The sequence below is a fragment of the Ischnura elegans genome, chromosome 6 (genome assembly GCF_921293095.1).
Source record: "Ischnura elegans chromosome 6, ioIscEleg1.1, whole genome shotgun sequence".
Taxonomy (NCBI): Eukaryota; Metazoa; Arthropoda; class Insecta; order Odonata; family Coenagrionidae; genus Ischnura; species Ischnura elegans.
The window spans coordinates 3,625,203-3,647,829 of NC_060251.1; the positions used below are offsets into that span (position 1 = coordinate 3,625,203).

General features: G+C 36.8%; 1 long non-coding RNA gene across 4 annotated transcripts in view; it reads right to left on the reverse strand.

Moving 5' to 3' along the window:
• LOC124160156 overlaps nt 1-20,001 on the reverse strand; it is an 83,497-nt gene extending 63,496 nt beyond the window's left edge. Inside the window, exons 1-4 of one of the 4 annotated variants that reach the window (XR_006865102.1) lie at nt 19,863-19,997; nt 19,266-19,608; nt 15,578-15,719; nt 14,237-14,340 (exon numbers count right to left, since the gene is read on the reverse strand). This is a non-coding gene — a long non-coding RNA (uncharacterized LOC124160156). Of the gene's footprint in view, nt 1-14,236; nt 14,341-15,577; nt 15,720-19,265; nt 19,609-19,862 lie in introns of all 4 variants that reach the window. The other 3 variants (XR_006865100.1, XR_006865101.1, XR_006865099.1) reach the window with 3 other exon arrangements.
• Nucleotides 20,002-22,627: the final 2,626 nt, after the last annotated feature.

Genomic DNA, 22,627 nt, shown 5'->3' on the forward strand with positions numbered 1-22,627 from the left:
ATCGAACATCCCCCTCGCTTTCAAACGGCCGAAGTCAATAGCAAGGCCGCAAAATGAATTTAACATTCGAAAAAACCGACGATGAAAACAGTTGATGCAAAGAGATAAAATGTGAAGATACTGCAATAGCCATAAATTATGTTTGCATCACAATCGACACCAATGCCATATTGTCACCTTCGCGTTACAATATTTAATATATCTATCCCCTTTCGCGGGACCTACAGGAATTTTCTTAAGAAAACACATTCAGGAATAATCGCGACGAATAATAATAATACAATTATCTACGACTAGAAATATATCAATCGAGTAAGGCTGAGAGATTAGGGTAATGCTGTAAGAATGTTTACGGAAGGACTATATCAAGACCCACGGATGTCTTTCTTCTAAAACATTCATTTCTTAATTGTTTTGAAGATCGTTCGAGCCCTCGTTAATGAAGCGAAAAAGATGAACACTGGGATCCTTCGATTAGAATTTTCGTTCGGGGAGAGGGAATTAGGTCACTCATGACGAATATAGGCCATCGCATTCCGAATAAATAAGTCAAAAGGGCTTTAAATCCATTTTCCATGAGACAATAAAATGCAAAGACCAACGTGGAATTCAAAATTCATCGTGGAAAGTCGTGAAAAACTAGAATGCATGATACATACTTTTTCGATTCTAAAAGTGAATGTAGATGGAGAGAGAAAATATGAGCACTTCAAAGATGTGAAACTTCGTGCACTGCGCATATCAGCAATGAAGATATGATAAATGAACGGGCAATACTGAAAAGTCGAAATAATTGTTTTAGTTCTCAGCGCTTGCCACGTGTCACGAAGCAGCCAAAAATTCACGTTCGTTAACATCAATAACTATGTTTTCATTTATGTTAAGAAATAATCCAAAAACGAATATTCTATTATTAATAGCAAAGAAATCGATTGTTAATCAACTGCTATGCAACATAAAATCTTCTACTTGGTGTTTCCCAACCATTATCCTAGTGATTGAAAAATTTAATTTTAAATTTAAAAAAAAAGTTTAATCTGAAGGTCAATAAGGAAAATCTCTTCCCACTGATGCTCTGCGAAAGGCGAGCATGGACAATGACAGCAGCGGAGAAATCAAGGATAGATGCCTTCGAAATGTGGTGCTACAGAAGAAAGATGAGAATGGACTGACCGAATAGTTAATGGGGAAGACCTAAGAAGAGAAGTCTCACGAAAACCTTTATAAGCGGAAGACCATGCTCATCTTGAGACATGATGGCCTGATGAAGACAATTGTCTAGGAACAAGTAACTGGCGTAGAACGTAAATAGAGGACTTCGATTAAAATAGACGGAATAGGTAAAGGAGGATATGTAAGACAAGAAATGCATTAGTTTGAAGAGATTAGCCGACAGGAGAAATGAGTGGAGAACAGCGTTAACCATATGCACACATTAAAAAATAGTGGATTCACAACAAATAATTTTAATAATTTAAAAAAAATATATCTATTTGAATCAATCTAAGTGAAAGGATATGAAATTCTATTTAATGAAATGCAAGAATAATTCGTTAGAAGCTTATTCCTCTCGCAACCAACTTTCATGTTTTACGACACCATCTTAGACGTATGGTATGTTTAATTTTAACCACCTACGGATAGTTGTCGTCAGTAATAAAAATGTGTAATTAATTGGATCATATATAGCTTATGTACTATGTTATTCAATAATGTGTGCCATCATCTTCAATTTAAATACATTCTTCATTAGCGTCACTTCGATCTTCGACAGATTCGCATCCCTTCATTTGCAAATATGAAATGAGATTAATGTGCAAATATGAAATGAGATTCTTTGAAAAATGGCACAGGGATTTCAGCAACGATAGATGAAGCACTGAAGATGGGTGATAGACGGTGATTAACTAGGATGCTCTCCAAATCATGGGTATACCAAAATGTAAAGTAACTTCCTCCCTTCCTCAAGGTCCGTAAACTCTTGACATTCTGCTTTTTCATTTTCCGAGGGGCACATGATTTATCTTGATCATTTATTTTCACCCTAAAATAGGCAAAACAGGCTTGCCCGACCAGTGCATTACTTAAACGCGTTTGAGAGGAATTTTCTATTTGAAATAAGTAAATTCAAAATAGGAAATTTTTCACTTCATATGGATACAAATTAAAAAATTAACTGCTGCGACCATAAAAAGAAAATAAATTTCAACCAACGGCAGTATCAAGCACAGGAGTACCAATCTGATCCTCCACTTTTTGTGATAATTACACTGCATGACTATTGCCAAAAACCAACGATGAAATTAATTTTTACAAGATTTAAACGAAATGTATAGCGGGTCTATTAATGTTTACAATAATTACTTGAAGAGCAAGTTTATGCTGTTTTGTAAAGCATCTAGAGCATGGAATATGAGACTAACGATGAAGGAGGGCGGGGGAAAACTTGAACAGGTAGAGCAATTCAACAATTTAGGTAAAATTTTAGAGGAAAACGGATACATTATAAGGACATAAGGAAGGGAATTGCATTAGCAACGGAGGCAATTCTGAACAGGCAGGAGCTTCTGAGAGGATCGTTATGTAAGAGTTTAAAGAAAAGGTTAGTTAAGAGTTTGATTGAAGTGTAGCTCTCTACTGTGCGGCAACGTGGACCCTGAGGAAAGAAGACGAGAGAAGATTGGAGGCATTCGAGATGTGGGTGTGGAGAAAAATGGAGAAGGTGAAGTGGACGGAGAGGAAAAGGAACGACGGAGTGCTGGATATGGTTGGTGAGGAGAGGCAGCTTTTAGATGAGATACGGAGGAGACAGAAGGTATAGATGGAGGGAGTACTTAGGGGGGATGGGATGTTGAAGATAATGTTAGATAGAAGAATGTTAGGTATACGAGGGAAAGGAAGGAAAAGGATATAATAATTAGATAGAATGAAAGGGAGTAGGCCTTATTGTGAATTGAAGAGCAGTACTTGATGGAAGGGGAAGCGCCCAGAATGATTCTTAAGTACTCAATGGAAACCTACCTTAATCGGTAGAATACTGGAATAATGTTTAAAAGGTATGGTTTACCGATACACGTGAATTAACAATAATATATCAGTGTATGCCATCCGCATACTGAGAAAATTCCGGACTACGTGACTGCGTCTCAATATAATACCTCTTAAATAGCTACACAACTGTACACCGGACGCTGGCCTCCTACGGCATCAGTCATCCGGCAACAGTCGCATAAGGTCACCCAATTGGAGGGCAATGATGTCTCCTGTGAGCGACCCTCAATCAAGCTGAGTGCTGTCTCACTTCCGCAAGAAATAATGAAAAACTTTGAAGTTGGAAGAAAACTAAATACAGTTTAGAAATCAGCATGTTTATTTCACACTAAAATAGCTCAAAATTCGGATTAAAAAAATTAAGTAAACAATTGTTCCCCGTTGTAATCAATCGAATTAAAATTATTTTTCTTACTCCTTTAAGGTTATCAAAATGTTTGAAGTACGAGTGTTTCCGATTACTTCGTGAGAAATGTTAACTGAAAATTTATATTGGACAGTAATTAAGTAAGATAACGGACAGGAAGATACAACTTCTGACTCTTCCCTCGTTTATTTCCTGTCAGTGAATGAATCTGGATAGAAATAAATGTGTTGACGTATATATAGTCATTATTTTATTAATTTCAGCCGTTTAGAAAAATCGCTATCCATTCCTCATTTAGTTACTTGTGTCTAATATGCCCGAAACTTAACCTAAACAAATGCACGCGAATGACACCTTCACAACGGAGCCACATCTACTCATTATGTGAACATTTAGTCCAAATATGAATATATATTTTGAGGAATGACCTCGCCAAGAAAACACTCCCACGGCCCAACCTGTGTATTAACTCTCTATAGCTCAGACCTGTTTCTGGGAGAAATCAAATTTCAAGATTTTTCATTGTGAAAACTTGAAAATTTTATATTCAATGATAACTATCCCGGCAGGTAAATATGTCGTCATTAAATTTTACACCACAAAATAATATTTAGTTTAGATATTTCCTAATTAGATCTGAGATTTTACACATTTATGAAGTTACTTAGAAGCAACATTGGGTTATGAAGGGTTAATAACTTGAGAACCCTCAGTGCATTACAATTCGCAAGTGCTTTCGCGACTGACTACTGTCTCGCTATCCTCATCGCCCCCGCGTCAGTCATCGTCGGCTCCGGGTGGCCCACGGGTGAGGGATGAAAGTTACCTCATGTGCCAACCATCCTAGTTATAATCGACACGACCGCATCAGTTAAGGGAGGCTCGCGGGTGCCTAAATTTTATTGGAAACTATAACTAGATAGATAAATATATAAAGCGTCACAAATTATAAGTCTAACTGCAGAAATCTACAAAGAAACTCATTCGTCAAGAGTTGTTACTACTTATGAGATGGTTTTCTACATCCAATGACGCCGCGGGTAAAATCTCCATGGCAACCACAACAAATGTAAGGCTACACAGGAAGAGTTGTTGCAAAAGTTAATGTTATTGATGGATTCCTTACTCTTCATATGACGTAATCGAGTTTTTGGGGCAGTGGACTAATGCATTATAAAGGCCACCGAGTAGTCTATTTAATCCAAATGAGAGCAGGAAAAATGAGGTGATGTAGACATGATATCGGAAAATGGAAGTTTGTAAAGCCGTAGTTTACTTCACGCTCACCATGCATCATTATGGAGCTAGAGTGTCACTATCGTAGTTCTCGGTTTCTATTAATTTATATCTTAAATAAATTCAGAGAAAATAGAAAGGAGGTTCTGATTTGTTGCGTTGAAAATATTTCATGTGTAACCAAGAAACTACTTCGTCTTCTAAGACGGCAGCAATACGTGGTTGTGTGTTCTCTCTTTTGTCCGGGTCATTCTGTCTGCTCGCTAATCTGCTGCGGAGTAGTTGCCCTTGAATTGTATTCATTGAATATTAGCGAATGCGTTGAGGGCCCAGGCTTCTACTATTACGATCTGGAAGCCCCTTACCTACGACTGCATGCGAAGAATGTGGTATGGTGGGATATTTGGAAAAAATTTGGAATTCGCACGTGCTGCGATGATTTGAACTAAAATCGAGTATTGAATCCTTAATGAAAACGATCTTTTCGAGATGGGCGCCGTGCGCAACAATTTTTGAAGCTCCTTTTCCGGCAGTCCGTTGTGTCCAAAAATCGTTTGCGGGAAATGTCTAGATTTTTGTTAACGATAAGTGGGTCATACGTTGGTTGAAAGTGAAAGTCATACTGCTATGTGTGATTTTTTTGCCGTTTTGAATGCCGAAATTCGTTAAAATGTTTACGAGTATGCTCGAAAAGGATTTTTTGTTTTTGAAAGGCAAAACTGAATTGTAATATAGAAAGTCTGCAATTCAATACTTGGTTGCATCATGAGGATTCCTGACATAAGCACCTATCACGTACAGCACTTCAGAAAAGACGGGAGGAATCTCATCAAGGTGGACATTGGCACGACAGGTACCACTCAAAGACTCTTTAGGAAAATCATAGACAACCAAGCTAGATAAAGTACAGTTGAAAAATGATTTAACAGAAGCATTTATAAAGGCTTTTTCATTACTCGAAAAAAAAACAAAAAACAATAATACACAAAAAATAAAAACACTTATAGCTCCAATAAGCGGCGTAATTACGTAGGTGGTTTTATGGTTTCGGATAACGCAAGTGGTGTAGTATACTATGTAGGTGAGGACCTTGCTAAGTTAAGTTTTCAATATTTTGCATTACCTTGTGATCAGTAAATCCACCTTCAATATGTGCTGCTTGGTGGTATTTGGCTCAACAAAAGTTCATTTTTGTTCTTGGAAAAGGATGTTTTGTTCAACGCTTTACTATACCACCTTTATCAAGAAGTGGATCTTTTTACCGACCAATTTTATGTACCAAAGTCTGGTCCATTTTTATACCACTCAGTAAAGCTCTTATTTGCCATAATCTAGGAGCCATATAAATGGTCACAGGGACACAGGCAAGGCCATTGAAATCAGGGGTTATTATTTAATGAAAATTCCTCAGTAAATCTGTTTATCTTGGTGATGGAGCTCTGAAACTGAAAGAAAGATCTTTGGCTCGACCCAATGACCTTGCCATTGCTAGAATCAATCAGGAGATATACCTTTAATTATAAATTAGGATAAGTCTAAATTACTATTAATGTAAAATAAAGGGATCTGAGGATGAAGTTAGGGATTAACTATGTTTAGTTAGGTTAATTAAAGGATACGCTAGAGAGCATTAATATATAGAAAGGCAATTGTTATTTTAGGCAAAATTTGTAGATAGGCAACAAAAAGGCCATTAAAATGTTCAGTTCAATGGCTAAATTAATGTGTCACCTCCAGGTATAACAGGGCTGCTGCATTACGGTTATCAGAATATTGAGAAAGCAAAAAAAATTATAAAAATTTTCTTGGTAACGAGGCATACGGCTCACGACTGACATTTGTAATCCCTACTGATTACAGGTCCAGGCAACATAACTAGTGAAGCTGTAAATTACTTTTCATATATATCATCGTATTGGAGATAATCTCGCTGGAGAGTTTGACTGTCCGTGGCGTATGTGCGAATGAAAGATTAAAATGGAAGACTGTGTTGAAACAAATTTTATCTTGGCGAGTACTCCAAAACTGAAAGGTGTGCAAAGGCATTACAAGGACAGGAGATTTAAATTATGTGGAGAAAAAGAACTTATAGAAAGCAATGGTTCCCAAAACCGACAACGACGGTAATGAGTTGCCAATCAATGGAAATAATGACTAGCTCGTACAACCGTTTGCATACAGTTAGAATCTGTGTTCTTCACCAAATTACGAAACGCGATCTTTTATACGCGGGTTTGTATTGAGGACAGCAGTTGAGGCAGATGGCGATATCCGAGACAGTGCAAATTGGAAGTATCCCGATCGATGGACGATTATTAGTCGAAAGCAATGGATCTTGTTCATCAGATAAAAGACATCGACACCATTGTTTCGAATATTGGGTCATATCGATAATTCTTGACGGATATTCATCAACTCCAAGTGATCATTACATACCGTTTATCATGCCCATTGATAATAGTAATTAAGTAGTTAAAAATTGAAGAACTAATGAATAACATGTTATATCTGATAGTGACCGGTAGCAATCCAGTGAAGTACAGAACCGTGAGAACGCGCCTCTGTGGACCATCGCAGCGAATAAAAATGCCTATGGTTAAAAAATGAGCAAATGGAGTGTATGTAAATTCAGTACGGTTAAGAAAATTACTTAATAGTAATAAGTTTGTATTCGAGTGCTATAAGTACCATGAGGACAATCATTGAGTGTCTCAATGTTTTTATCTTCTTATATAGACCTCATTTAATTAACGATAAAATAATTCTTGAAGCATAGGCCAACTTTTTCTGAATGTTAACAACGAAGTTATCAAGGCTGCTGGCAGCACCATCGTCCCCATGAAATTTCCAACCAGCCCTCTAAAATCGCCCATATCCGATGTCGTGTATGCCCCAGAAGCAACAGCTAACTTGATGTCAGTTAGCAATGCAGGACGCTAAGGGTTTTTTATGCATTCAGTGAAAATAAAGGATGCCCAATATTCCGTAATGGTGGATGATGCTATTACTGGCGATTTGGTAGCTATGTCCAAAGACATCGATGTTATTATCAGATGGAGGTTGTGACTAAGGAATATGCATAAGCATATAAGCATGAGAATCCACAAGTCAGCCTTATCACCACCAGTACTAATATTCGAGATTAACAGGAAAAATAAATCCTAATGCTGAGGCACACTGGCATCGGAGACTGGGACAGCAAAAGAGGCAGGATGTGACCAAATTTAAGACATTGGCTTATGCTGTCAACTTAAGATGCACTATGGAGACATGCGGCAATACATGCATTGCCATAAGATGAGGAGAGGTCCACTTGAAGAAAGCTTGTCAAGGGCAAATAATTAATAATAAGTTGTGCATGCTGTGGGCCAGTGGAAGAAAAATCATTTGGAGGGGCAAGCTACCTATAACTGACGATGAATGACTATTATGACAGAGGGACAGAAAGTGACAGAAAATGATTTGGATATTTCCTCAAGAGTTAAGCTTATGTGTTCGAGACGTTTAAAGAATATCTATGGCTTGCAGATTATCAGATAGGTGAAAATATAAAATTCCTCCTTGATATTTCGAATCCGTAGGAAATATACTTTTATTACATTATGTAAAAGAGAAATTTTTAACATCAACACAGTAGATACAGTTGACCCAAGAAAAAGTTATCACTGGATTTTTTAAATAAGCAAATTTTACACAATAATGAATATATGTGTTTTAACACATTCATTTCATTTGTGTATGAACAAAGTCATTCATGAGAGGAAATCAGCAAGGGAATGGCCATAGTTGTATCGTCGTGTCTATGCGACCAATTTCTGTCAATTCTCGATTGAGTAAAATTCCTACGCATAGTATCGACAACACGCAATAAATAACCAGATGTATTCTTAGTTGAAACAGTTTTTATTATCCTATAGTACGAGAAATGATTTTAATTCCATCGAAAATCATAGAAATCAAATTTAAAATCACGAAATTCACGAAAAAATCTGGGAAGTTACGTGGTTAAAAATACGAACGCATTCCTTACAGTGGGTGTGCGAACCACAAACACATCTAAAGATCAGGTGGAGATAAATTAGTGTATGAATTATTTCACCCTAAATAATCGGACGAGTATCGATAAACATAAATTTATGGCTTCTTTATTTCACTAACTTTTAGTAGTCATGGCAAAATATTTCCATTTGGAAAATTCATGGTCTCACCTCCTGATATCGTTACCAGAAACGTAAGAGTAATATCATGAGCCAATGTCGGCTTAATAATATTAATCATGTCGGCTCATTCACCAGACCTAAACCGCTTCCATAAAATCATGGGAAATTATGACAAAAAGCAACTGACGGTGCTTGTAATGGGTACTCTGGGCGCTTGTCTACGACTTGTAGAATGCATTTCGGCCACATGCACGAGAGAAATTACTTGGATCAACGGCTTAACTTCAACATAAAGTTGTAGGGACATCGAATGACTCCTAAAAATTATGTAATAGAATAAATGTTATGGTTAAAATAAATAAGAACCTATTCTACAGTTAAAATTTCTCAGAGAAAAGTAACGTGTGAGTCTGATTAAAAATTTGAAGGGGTCCCTTTTGGTCAACTATATTAGAAATGATTGTGTTTAACTTTCAACCTAATGTTATAACAAATATAACGGTTAAAAAAATAGTATTAGCCTTCCCCTGAGCCAACCGTATCCACTGTATTGATGTAATGATTTCTTTAAAAAATGAGAACTCCACCGCAACTACCACGCACGTTACAGAGCAACGTATTAGTTATACATAAACAGTGAGTAAGTACAAATACTATCTAAAGAGAGGAAATTTTAAAGAGAGGAAATTATTCGCCACGCAGCCCAAAAGAATTAACTTTTTCATGAGCCAACTGTATGCACTCATTGATGTTATGATCTCTTTTAAAAAATGAAAAAAAGGATGATTTCTTCGATCATTAACTCGAACCCTGTCAGAATTTCATCGCCACCACCGCGCACAGTATAGAATCACGTATTAGCCGTACACAATCGGTGAGTCTAAATACGAACTTAAAGAGACAAAAAACATCGACACGGAGCCCGAAAGAAAACACTCCCAAGGCTATTCCTCAGGGCATTCCACTCGCAGACATTAGTTCCCATTTTTCACCGACCCGGCTCCATCAGTTGAATGGGGCTCGTGGATGTGTACATTCAATTGAAAACTCGATAGTATAATTGTGGAGCCAGAGTTCTTGTATCAGGCTCTGTCTTCTAAGGAAAGAGGAAATAGGGTGCAAGATATTCACTAAGAGTAAAATTCCCTGAACGCAAATGATACTTGGGTACTCGTAGTTACTAAGCAAGTGCAATGAAAATTGGTATATCGGATGAAAAGTGATGGTATGAGTAATATGGGTAGGTAAAAAGCAAGATTAGTGGTCAAAGATTTTACAAAAAAATACGGTGTTGATTTATCGTTTTTACGACGATCTAATGCTAATGATCTGTTGGATCGTAAATAATATACAAGAATTGATATAATGTACATTATCACTGCTGGTACCACAGCATATACTTAACTAATCTTCTCCATGAATTAACTGGAAAGATGAATTGTGTACTAATTATCTTCCATGGTAACCTGGATTAACTGGAAATATGAATTGTATCTTCAATGATAACCAGCCTGCTCAGAAACATGCGAAGCATAAAGCTAGAACTAATCATATCGATGTACTTCTTCTTTAAAATTATTTAAACGGAATGAACGACCACATGAAGTTCACAATGGAGGAAGACGGAGAACTTCTATTATTGGACTTTCTCGTGGAAAAGAAGTAGAGAGGAACATGGGCATATACTCATCACAAATAAATTCAGTTGTGGAATACCTTGAGTCACCGCTACAACACAATAAGCGACCGAAACAACTTTGCCAAAGAAAGGTGGAAACTAGAAGCCATATGTGAATAAAAATTCCAACTTAATCTAATTCCCTTGACAAAGCGACCAGCATTCGTCGAGAATTGTTGGGGCCACCCGAAAATTGACGCAGTGACATAGCCCTAATTAATACATCAAAATTAATGGTAACCTAGGTTGTGACAATACCTTAGAAACAAAACATAAATAATTACTATGTTCAAAGTTTAGAGGTATGTAAAAATTTTTTTATATTTTCCATTCTGTTCTTTTATATGTTTATATATACATATTTCTTTAAATTATATTGTGTTAAAAAAACCCAATTGTTCCTTTTTTATGCATAAATATTTTCGTCTTATTCTCTGTGTTTTATTTTGTTTCACAATTTTTCTAACAGCCCTGAAGATGATTTAAGAAAATAAATCGAAACGTTGGCGGCTAACTTTTGTATAAATGACCTATACTCCAGGAAAACCATATTATATATAAAATAAGGTCAAGAAAAAGAAAAAAAAATAATTATACTTAGCCCTAAAAGTTTTTTCATTAGCATAGTGATGATCGCTATCACTTTGTTAGTGGGGCTGTAAAGTATTATAAGGTTGAAATTCGCTACTCCTCAACTGAAGAAACGATAGCCAGCATTTTAACGAAATATCCGAGAGCATTTAAGACTCAAAATTTAGGAAAAGGCTGATTTTAGCATAAAATGTTCACCTATGAATATTGTTTCTTTTCGGGTGAAAAGTGTGTCCCAGTTAGGAGGAGATGCTCTGTTTTAAATATGTTACGTGTAACTAAGAACCCACTTCGACACATTGGCTTTACTGTAATTATGTGGTTGTGCGTGTTCTATTGTGTGGCCACGTCGGTGAGTCAGTTCCCTGACCCACGACAGAGCATTGTATCCACTGAATTTTGACGAGGCAAAGAAGACCTGAAGTACATTGAAAGCCGGATGAATATTTAAAGGCTGTAATCCGAACAGGATGAATAATTTATGGCTGATTTCTAAGGCAATCAGTAGCCCTTGCTGATGGAGCTCTGAAACTTCCTCCCTCAACGAAAGATAACCACTACCCCATAACCTCTGTATCTCCGAATTTTTGTAGAAAAAAAATACAAAAAACAATAAAAACTACCCACAAAAATTGCTAAAAAACGCAAAAGTGTAGTAAGTGCATCAAGGTATCATGGAAATATTCAAGCAGGTAAGAGGTGAAGAAAATGTAATTATTCTCTACGAATGTAATGCAAAAATGAAAATTTGACAAAGAACACAAGCTAGTGGTAGCGAAACAAAATTAAATAATCACAGCCGAAGACAATAGACAAAGAAATTGCTAGTCAAGAAGAGAGATTCTAAGTTGATGAAATTCTAAGACCTAGCTGTTTCAGTTGACGTTGAATCGGCAAATAGAAAGTGGATGGCAACGATTACCCTTGGGCTTAAAAAGACCGAGGCTATGTCTCAATGGCGCTGTAATAAAAACTTCCCCGGCTTCACTCAACTCACCCAAAATAATAAGAAATTAAAAACTGAAAAAAGCGATGAAAAACATTTGGAAAATAGAAAATAAATAAAACTCGGTATCAAGTGTAATTTCAGGAGGCGGAGGAGAACAAAATAGCATCGGATGTGACCGAGAAATCAGAGGAAGAGAGTCAGAAGAACTTGAGCAGTGGGTTAATGGAAGCAGCTGAAGAAGTTCTTGAGAGAAGGGAAATCATCAGAATGGATCACGCAAAAAGTCTTGAGTCTCATTGAAGGCACCAGAGAAGTACAAAAATACTAAAGCTGAGGAATGCTAAATGAGAATAAGGAACGATATTTGACATAAGGGCAGGGAGGCCAGGGAAACGCGGTCGAGGAATATGAAAACATAGTGTGCATGGAAAAGTAGAGGCTCGCTAGGGGAACCTCCTCAAATTAATGAGCGTACGATGAATACCTTAAGTGACAAAAACGGAGAACTTTTGACTGTTGACTAATAAAAGTGAAGACATGGATTGAATATCTATATGAGATACGTCAATCAATCAGAAATCAATTTAAATTGTTATCGATTGTTAAACATTAGAGTGTAGCAAAAGAATAGCATTACACTAGTGAAACAAACGTTGAAAGAGGTCGACCAGTTTCTCACCGAATTTCTTCGTCTTCTTCCTTGAATAATTTGACGCAGCAGTATTGTCGATTTGCATTCCATGCTTAAAATTTTGAATGAAGTTAATTAACAACGCTGAACAATGACATGTGAATCATCCACAACTCATTTAAAAAAACAAGTGTGTGTGATACTTTATAGGGCCTAGCTATGAAGAATTCTAGTCAAGACAAAGTCTAGTGATTTGTGTTATTTCTCCCGTCTCCGGTCTGTGTTATTTCTCCCGTAATTTTCATAGTTTACAATTATAAAGGCACCGATTACATCAAAGAAAAACTTGGGAGTTTAGATGGATGAATATCCACGAGGAGAAATCAGCACACGCTTAAAATATTTACAAAATTGAAAAAGGGTCTGGTAAAGGTGGGTAGAACAACGACCAATGCCACCTGAAAATCACCATCAAGTATTAGAGTGTAGCAAACGATTGGAAGTTAGGAATAGTATTAAACTAGGGAAAGAAACATTGGAAGAGGCCAAACTTATGACTGATAACCAATAAAAGTGAAAAGACGGATTGAATATCTGCATGAGATGTGTATAGGAGGGCGACTAAGTACAAAATCAATTTAAATTTATATCGAATATTAAACATTAGTGTGTAGAAAAAGAATAGCATAAAACTAGGGAAAAAAACATTGGAAGATGTGGACCAGTTTAAACATTTCGGAAGCAGAATAATCAGGTGTAGAAACACGAGAGAAATTATCAGTAGAACACCCCAGGCGAAGCAAAATTTTCAGAAAAAATTTGTGCAACAATTTGCTAATAAAAGCAGGAAATTTTATCATGAAGTTTGGAACCATTTTATCAGAACTTACAATTCAAGTATGCATCTCTATAGCAATGAATCATAGGCAATGACATCAGTGAAGAAACTGGTGGGTATTCGGCTCTATGAAAATGAAATGGATCGTTCGAGTGAGGACTGCGGGATTCCTCAGAAGACATTGGAGAGAATAGAAAGCCTAGTCAATACTTCGAGTAGAAAACACACCATTATAATCCAACATATCTTGAGAAACTGATCTTGATTGCCTGATGAAAGCAATATCCTCGACGGATGATTTAACAGTGGATGTTTAGAACGGAAAAGTAAGACCTGTGATTTCGTATTTAATAAACCAGAAATAAAGGATATGAAAGAGACTTTGAGAGATTCGTTCGCTCTCACCGTGACGTGTTTAAATATTAAAGTGAACCTCTCAAAATTCACGTGAACTACGAAAATTATAACAGCTTTAATTCAATGTAGTTGCCTTCATAGCCACGGAGTTTCATATCATTTAACGGCTGAGAATTGGTAGCATAAAATGCAATTATAAAATAGTGTATGATGAAATATCGTAACAAAAACTATCACAGAAAAAGTTAATTCTTGCACACCGCACAGCATTAAGTTTTTATTTAGTTACTAATAGCGACTAAGAGAATCCGAAGGTCTATGTATGAGATTATTCAAAGACCTATCAAATAATTTTCATGAAGAATGATATTCACTCACCATATTTCTTCAGTGTTCCTCTTCCTTGAAACCTCACCGCAATGCCCCATTTAACCCCAAACGTTTCACAGAACTGATCCGTTACCCCTAATTCAATCGAGGACCTGAAAAGAAAAAGTTCGCTTAATGGCTGGCAATATTCACGCACTAAAATTGTACACATCACATGGAGCTTAACTTAAGGATAATGGTGAAATTATAGGCTACAACAAATTATCATACTTATGACCACAAAGTTCAAATAAATGGAATAAAATGTGCAAAGTGAAATGCTTTAAATCCAATTATGATCGCCAATATTCTATTACTTTACCTCATCATCAAAATTATACAATCAATTATTGCGGAACGGTTCCGGAGTGGCAGGTGCATGCATAAACGAAATAAGTTAATTGCAATTTCTTAGGTTCAAATGTCGAGAACTTTTTAAAATACCTCGTTGCAACTTTAATTATGTGGAATAAATCGCCATTGAGGTACAAATTATGGTAAAAATTATAAAGGATGAATGTGGCTAACAACTGAAGAAATCGCGGATGCAAGCTTCATTTTGAAATTTAAGGTTCCCGCAAAATCAACAACGAAGCAGCGTGGCTGGCATGAAATGCACTGTTCCAAATCCACTGTTAATATCTTATACTAACAGTCACTGCGATAGAACTAATCATTTTTACATTCGTCAAAAAGGTAACTAATCACCTGAAGTACTAGAAGTAAGCTACCAGATTGTCGTAAGGATCTTAAGTCCTACAATCAAGCCGTTATGTTCGATGTTCTAAAAACCACGATGCATGCACAGATAAAACTACTCACAGTTTACTTACTCATTTCAAATGTCGACACTTCATAACGGAATGTAAATGTCATAATTTACACCTGTTCTACTCGGAAACAATCACTACGTACTTAATCAAAGGTCAAACGAATTTTATGATTGAATATTCACTCTGGAAAAAAACAAGTACGGAATATCGTAGAAATGCCGTTTAACGTCCAGTTTTCTCAAAATAAATTATTTAAATTCAACTGGTTTAAGAATAAAAAAGGAAGATATTAATCGGAGAGGATATTTCCCTATCACTATAGTTCTTTTTAAAAACTTCTCCGACACTAATATTAACTTCGAGGCACATTTCACACATAAGTTAATAAAATTTGGAATGTGAAGACTGTCGGCGTAATAAATATTGTCACTCAAAATATGTGCCACTCTGATCACGATAACTGAATGGTTTTGAACAAATAGCATTTGCGAAGTATCCTACACTTCAGAGAATAAATTGAAAGTGCATTAACTTAAATATGAAAAGGATTCACCGAAGAAGTAGTTACGGTACTCACCTCTTTACCCCAAGAGAGCTTGCCGCGAACTGAAGTCCAGATACAGGGGGAGGGGGTGTTCCGATACTCCGTCAGCCATGTCACGTGTTCCTGTGACGTCACAATAATTTCGAACCGATTTATTTTTTAGGCAAAGATAAATCTAAAAAAACCCTGGATACCGTGAAGGTCATTTGAAATTTTATCCAATAAAATACATCAACAAATACGGTCATTTTCTATATTATTATTAATAAAATATATCGCGCGGAAAATCAATAATACGATTAACCAATGAGATTCGTTCATTTAATGCCACTGTTATAGAAAAATAGCGCGGAATTTCTCAATGGGCCAACGGTCGAAACACACGTGATCAATGTTCCAGAATGTCCTATTCATCTGCGAAGGTCATTAGGTACGTTTGAAAAACACGTCATCGCATTACGAAAAACAGTATAGCAGGTTGTCAACGGTCGGCATTTAACTGTGGTCCCCATAGTAGCACCTCCCCTTACAAAGAAAGTACACCTCATTCCCTCGCCAACCGTCCTTTCGCCAGAGTCACACTTCTGATTGTTTTTAAATTATTACATTCATTTCCTGGACTCTTCTAGCCGTTCCTACGTACGTTGAGGTCACCATCTCATCATGCAGGAACAAGGATGGATAGCGATTACTACAAGCTACAGATCAACGGAAATACTGAGAAGAAATACAGCGGTATTGACTGAGGTAGGTGAGCACAAGTAATTTTTGTGAAATGGTGAAGAGAGAAAGTAATTCTAATCACGATTGTCCTCAAGCATTAACATGTCACTAATGTAGCTCATCATGTAAACTTATTGCATACGTCTGTGAATAGCGGAGATATGTTGTGAGTTCGCGAGCGGTAACAGCATTGCTAATCACACTATGCCATTGGTACATAAGGGATAAGTATTTAGTGCATAAAAACTCTCTCCTTTACGATCCATTATTTGTCATCGATGTATCAAGTTTATCGAATATTTAAATATGAAAACCACAATAAACATTGGTAGCTTCAATTCAACTCTTCTCCTTAAGGCTAATAGCAATTGCATCTTTTACAATTCTATCCCAATAGTTATTTGTGCGGCACAATACCTTCGTATTTTTAATGTCCATCCTATGACCGAGGTCCTAGCAATGCTCCGCTACCGCCGACTTCAGCGGATCAAACAGGCGTATGCATCTTCCATGCTCCGTCAGACGTTTTTCGATTGTGCGGCCAGTTTCCCCAATGTAAACGTTACCGCACTCACACGGGACGCTGTACACTCCCGATCCCGAAGGTCGTTTGCATTGCTTAGATTAACACTCCTTCGGATCTACGAATTATTTCGGTGGTATAGATTCTATGAAACGGAAATATTCTAAACATTTTGTAGTTGTACGCCAGCTGCGAATGAGTCGATATTCTCATAATTGCTGCCTTAGGTTTAATCGCAAAAAAGCTTTCTAATGACACTCAAAAACTATTTTACATCTTCTTAATTAGCCGAGCGTGAACAATAAAATCTAGACAGTAGCAAAACAGAGCTGTCAATTACTTCGAATATCTTCAATCTTCGATACGAACTGTGATATTCAATTAATTCCGCAATGTGATCATCTTCTTTCACTGTGCCACATATATTGATAAAATATGCTAACTTTCATGCTCGCTTTTACATTTTTTTCATTTATAATGGCGTTAGTTATTACTTATCACACCTTTCTTGGCCTCAAAATAGTGCCGCTAACTATGCCTGAATAATTATATCATTATACTTTCATGTGAACGCCGATGAAATTATAATAGCTCTTGATTGTGTTGTAAAAATAATATAATAGTATTTATTTTTTCTGGTCATTCGCAGATTCGTTTCCCTGATAGCCAAGCTCAACTGAAGCCATGTTTTGGTAGAGTAACCTGATGCCGTCTTCTTTATGCTAAGAGATTGCTAAATGGTTTATTACGAACCAACTGAAGATATAAGCGAGTGTTAAAACTTCAAGGAAAGCATAAGGACGGACAGATTAAATTGATTTCTTTCCGTGAAGTTAAACAACATTATTGGTCTTCATCGTCGAATCTTACTCAAGGTAAGTCATGTCGTTATGATTTCATCATTAGCATTAATCAGTTTGTAACGACTCAAATTAATTATCTTTGATATGGCAAGTTTTATTCTTCAGTGAAGGCATAAAAACTGGCATCTTGAGCTCGTTTAAATATATTTTAAATTGATACAAATTTTGGTTAATACAAATAAAAACATTGTCAATTAGAATTATTGCGAATTTTAGGCACCACTTCTTGGCGCCTCCACGCATGTCTATTTGAAGTTCTGTGTTTAGAGCGGTTAAGTGAAGGAGATTTCGCAACAGATCATCGAAGCCACTATGATTCGACGCTAACATTGTTTCAAATTTCAAGGAAAAGCTGTATGGAAATAATCAATGAATTTCAGCTTCAGCACAAGCCAAGTTCATTGGTATTAGCATTGTCACTTTCACTGGAGGGAAATTTCAATTTTCAAAATTGAAACTAAATGAGCTTATGGATTGTAATAAACGTTTCCGAATGGGAATATTTCTGAATGTGTAATTCAAACTTTGGCAGAGTGGTTTGCTTATCAGTATTGTGTAATTTAATGATGATTATCGCATTTAACTAAAGCTGAAGAGACACAATTCGTCCGCTTCATAGCTTTTAGATATGACGTAAGCCGACAAAATATTTATTCAATATACTTGATAATTCTCTCGCAACTCACGAGTTATGGCAGGACAACAGGGAAGGTCACGTGGTTAACCTCACCTTTCAAACGGTTTCGATTTTTCCGTAAACCACAGGACGAGGGAAAAATATGGGGAGGAATTTATTTTTGATAAACAAGAGAAATAAGTAGATGGGGTAGAAATATTGAGTTAGCACTTATGGCTTGTAATGTGTCTGAGATTTAGACGGTCGGTACGAAAGGGATCAATTGAAGGTGTATACTATGAAACACGAAAAAGAATAGGTTGAGATTATAGCAAGTCATACGATTACTTCCTCACGTAGGTTTCCATATTCATGTGTTAAAAGCGCCGTGGGAAGTGGAAAGGAAGATTATCTACTTCTTTCAACCAAACACCTTTCTCCCTTCAACTGACTTTTCCGAAGAGGTGTTTCAGTTGTTCTTTTCTATCTGATCCTCTTTTCACTGAACAAATACCTTTTTGAGAACTTTGTGTACACGACCCTGTTTACACTTTCAGACACTTTACAGATTAAAAACTGTTAGAAATGGCGTATCATTAGAGTATCATTATGGGGTGCAAAATTAAAGTATTGGAACATTACGAAGTTGTATACGAGCATTCCGAATATTCATCCCGAGGCATCCTCATTCAACTTATTCGAACCTGTGAAAATTCGGGCATTTACATCTAGGGCATTACAGGGCTAGGGCATTTACATCTATTGAACTAATCTGGAAATCCTTTTTTATTTATCCCGCTACACTACAAAAACGGACAGCTCCAAGATTCAAAGAGTATTTTTCATTTGCAAAGAGACTCCACGAGTTGGGTCAAGGAATTTTCCTCTCCCCAGGAAAAAAAAGATGGAGCTAAATCAATTCTGTTTTAAATTATTTTCTCAAAAACTTTATAACCTCCATGGTGAATAAAACTTCAAGAGGAGAAGACTACCTACCTTTTACTTGCCCCCAGGTCCATCGGCGACAGAGCTCATCTTTAAAACAGCAACTCTCCAAAATACTTATATTCACCAGCACTTCACATTTAACACAACACTGACAATGAATTATTTCATGGACCCTAGACACTTTCACTTCACTCTTTAGCCGATGATTAACACATTCTGGTAGCTTCACATAATTCCAAGAGAAATGCACACTGCATCCTTCGTGATGAAGGACCAATTATAATTATCCAAGCGTTGAGGAAAAGGCTTGAAGAAATCGTTGACAGTTTGATTTTAGGATTGTACTGTCAATCACTGAGTTGATTGAATTCTTCACTCCACATTTCGTAAACTGTAAAAAGATCAAGAAGTAACTTTAAGCTGTAGCACTAAAAATTCGGTACTGATGAAAGGAGGAGTTGTTAATCATTACACTCGAAAGGAATATGAAGTCAAAACCAAGGATGTGGGTACAAAAACTCCAATAATTGTGACCAAATCATATTGCCAAAGAATGTTTCCTTCTTGGTAAAAAATTATGAACAATTATGATTAAATTTGTAGATTATCATGGATTAATAGGTTTTTTACGAGAATAGTTCTTACATGTACACTTCAGCGACGGAGGATACACCTCCTTACCCTAACCGAACTGATGGAATGAGGAGGAAAACCAAAGTGACGCACAGTTTCTTACTACACGTTCTGAGAGGTAATGGAGGTCGGGGAATCACTAAGAATATAAGGGGAGGTTGCCGTGAACAAATAGCTCATGTCGGAGTCAAAATTGATGGCCCGATTTTGAGTCGAAGTGCATCGCGAAGGCGTTCGGGAGAGGTTCGGTTGGCGCGTCGTAGGGTGGAGAGCTGGTTGTTAACGGGAGGTATTGAAGGAGAAGAAGATGGGATGGGGGAAAGGGAGTCTCAAAGGCACAACAAAAGAGACCCCATACATTCCTCTCGTTACGTCACATGCATTGTTCACAAGGTTCGTTTTACTGCGAATAGTCGCACAGTCAGCTCTTATTTTAATTTGACTGTGTTAAATCAATGAATTTACAAGTACGAGTTAAAACGTGAATAAATGCACCAAATCACATGAATTTGGACGTACATTTTGCTGTTATGCGTAATATTTCTATGACCGTTCGGTTTGCATGCGGTGGTCCTCTTGCATGCTGCAAGTTGGTGATTAATCGACCCCTGCCAAACACCCTGAAAGTGGCACGAAGAGAATTATGTTGATGTAAATACATTTACACACTTACTTGCACGATTTAATCCATCCTAATACCAAACATAGATACCAAGGAGATGTTTGTCATCATATACGTAAGAAACATGTGATTAATATTTCCAATGATAAGTCCTAACTCGATTATTATAGTGAGCTTCAATGGTTCAACTCAACTATATTAAGGATCACGTGATTAACTTCCATCCAAATGTCAATTCATTTTCGTAGCATGAACTGTGCTATCCGGAAGTGCAATACATTAGTTATCTTATGCTATCACCGCATGATATATAATATTATTGCATAATTTTTATTACTGGGTGGAGGTAGGTGCGATGCTGGTAGGTGACGACGTTTTTAGTTTTCTGATCCCCCGGGATTCTTAGGTATAGATGGCTTAGATGTAATGGCTATTATTATGTACCTGTATATTTTTCATTTGTATTTAATATTTTCTGCCTTCTTTTTGATCTACCTGATTTAACATTCTGTGCCTGAATATTTTCAATTTTTTTTCATTTTTTGTATGTTCTATTTTCATTTCCGAGGGCTGTTTTTTCAACCTGCAATGGGTCATGAGTAAAAGAAGAAGTGATCGAGTAAAAATCATTTCATTGATAAATATTAAGTAAATATCAGCTCAATTTTCTACGCAATCTCCTCGGAGAAATCTCCTCCTTGCGTTGTTTACATTCTTTATAAATCGTTGCTACGAATGCCTTTCAAATAATTTTACCGGTTTCCGGAATCTAATCGTCCGCTTTAAATCGCTTTTTCCTAGACAAATTGTCACCCCGGCGAAATATGCTAGTAAAAAATAGCAAGTTCATTACTGAACGGATGGTGAGCGTAAACGCCCCATTGAAATTGCTCAAAGAACAGTTGGGTAGCACAAGCGCTTAGGGGACGGGCGCACAGTGGGGCCAAACCCCACTTCAAGTGGACAAAAGTCCAAAAATGAAAATTTGAAATGGGATTTTTAAAATATAAGGTTGGATAATAGGATGTATGAACTGCATAACAGTGTATTTCAAGGGTTGGTATGTGTGCACCTTTGCATAGAAATAGTGTCAAAGTGAGAGAAAAGCGAAGCACCGGTCCCGGAGTTGCAGACGCCGAAATGGACGGTCGATTTTAAACTATGATTACGGTACACTGGTCCCTTTGATTTTATTTTTTTAACTTTCAATCGATTGGAATAAGTATTGAAAATATAAATTTGCTTTTATTATTTATATTTTGGAGAAAGTAGCCATGGATAAATTAATAATCATGAATGGAATGCCGTTGCTTTTTCACGATGAAATGTTTTATTTAATTAGAGAAAAGTTATATAATCGGACGGAATATTAACGTGATTTTTAGATATATTATTAATTGAAGAATGAGCTAAATAATGTAAAAGAAATCAACTGCCATCGAGTTGCAAAAGGACTTTTATGATAAAAGATTAGCTATGCATGGCAAGCCGAAAGGGTAAATGATCGTAGTTTTTCCCGGCGAATCGAATGAATAAAATCTTCTCGGGTTAAGCACCGGGTCAGGCTTTTTTTTCGAAGACAAAAGGCTTAACCGAGACTATGGGCAGAACATCAGCCAAATATGGAGACCGCTGATAAATAAAATACAACGGTTGCGGTCACAATTCAGACTCCAAAACCCTTGAGCCAAATTTGAATCGGCTGGTCAACAATGGGCCTCAACCGTCCGTTGGCTAGCTCGCTATAAATATCCGGCGTAGACCAAGCTCGGCATTCAGTCTCAGCCCTGAAGACGATGAGTGAGGTACTCATTGAAACGTTGGCCTCAAAAAGCCTGACCCGGTGCTTAACCCGAGAATATTTTATTCAAGCCGAAAGGGAATCCATCCGGCCGTAATGGCCGCATAAGCAACGGGTAAACTATAATATAAACAGTGTTCATCAAGATATTATTATTTTGTAATAACTGAAAATTGCATGCATTATATATTTTGTCTACTCATAGAAATTGTAGAGAGGCCATTCCCGAGGCTCCCACCCTGTCGTGAATGAAGTGCTCGAAAAGTATATTTCCGTTCAACTGAGGTGTACTTATTCGATTCCGGAATGCCAATTTAGTACTTTTTCACTATCTACGCGCAATAAACCATATTC